Source organism: Equus quagga, chromosome 18, assembly GCF_021613505.1.
Source record: "Equus quagga isolate Etosha38 chromosome 18, UCLA_HA_Equagga_1.0, whole genome shotgun sequence".
Lineage (NCBI taxonomy): Eukaryota > Metazoa > Chordata > Mammalia > Perissodactyla > Equidae > Equus > Equus quagga.
In genome coordinates, this window is record NC_060284.1 from 31903420 (window position 1) to 31904790 (window position 1371).

Below are 1371 nucleotides of genomic sequence, written 5' to 3' on the forward strand. Positions count from 1 at the left end.
AAATTTGCATACGATTAAGAAACAACTTCTTTTATCAATATGTATAAAGGCGACTTTTCCAACGATCTGCCTGGTCACTAAGTCACCAAATGATATATGTATAGAACAATGATATAAGTAAAAAGTAGGGTTGTTTAGTTTCAATATCTATTTCACCAAGGAAATGATTCAACATCAGTTAGCTGGAACTGCATATGAAATATGTCTATTCAAACATAAAATATCCCTGATTTGGGCAGTTTGAAGTTTATCAGAAGAAAACCAATTTTTGAGACTAGGACCATGGGTTTACCCACATCAGCTGTGGCATTTGCTCCCTTCTGGTAAAGCGGGTATTTAGGACTTAAGGAGTCAAAAGTATCTTCTTTAGCTCAAATTTCATTGCTTTCACAAATAGAAGTGAAGATGTAGACTGGAATTTAGTCAAGCCAGATATTTATGCAACCGTTTTGGACTTCTTCGCATCTTGTTTTTGAAGAAGTGTCTTCAGTAGAAGTAGGATCTGGAAAAAACAAACATGAAGTTATGGCAACAAGGAACTGTTAAAAACGCAAATGTGGCCAACTCTATGAGAAGAAGGAGATATGATCTCCAGAGGATCCGAGGAGGGTGTTGTATATCTGGAATGCCAGTGTTCTTTACTAGCTACCCTGGGCCAATCATTCCTCTGAAAAATGGAATTCAAAACATGCTCCAGCAGAAGTAGAGGGTGTAGAGCAAATTATGGCCGATACATCAGAAGAAAAGAAGTGAACGCATTTTGCTATAGCTTGCTTTCTTTGGGCCCAAAAGTTGCAATTTTTAATAATATATATCAAACTTTTATTATTAATCTTTTGAATAACTTTGTTGGGAGTTAATAAAACATACCAACTTTTTCAGAAAAGAGAAAAAACCTTAGTGGAGTAAGGTGAGCATTTTATTTGCTCTTGATTCACTTGATAAGAAATTTCAGCTGGGCTCAGCTTGGTGGCTTTTCAGTAGGTCTCACTTGAGGTCACTCAGTGAAAGCAGTAATGTGAAGGCTTAATCGCCTGATTGACCAAAGATGGCCTCACTCATATCTGGCTGCTGACAGCCCGCCCCCCTCTCTCTTTGTAGCCTTTAATTGTCAAGAAGGCTAGCTCAGGCTTCTTTACAGGGTAATTGGTTTCCAAAGAGGTGACAGTGGAAGCTGCAAGCCTTCTTGAAGCATAGACTTGGAGCTCCCATAACATAATCCCCATCACATTTTATTGGTCAAAATGAGTCACAAGGCCCACTGAAGTATCAGCAGGTAGAGAAATTGACTCTACCTCCTGCTGGAAGGATCAGCAAAGTCACATTGCAAAGAGGCATGTGCACAGAGACAAGAGATATTTATGCCCCACC

The 1371-nt window shown here is 39.0% G+C and overlaps 1 pseudogene; it reads left to right on the forward strand.

Moving 5' to 3' along the window:
* The first annotated feature begins 201 nt into the window (after window positions 1-201).
* On the forward strand, window positions 202-753 carry LOC124229838 (NFU1 iron-sulfur cluster scaffold homolog, mitochondrial-like; annotated as a pseudogene).
* The last annotated feature ends 618 nt before the right edge of the window (window positions 754-1371 follow it).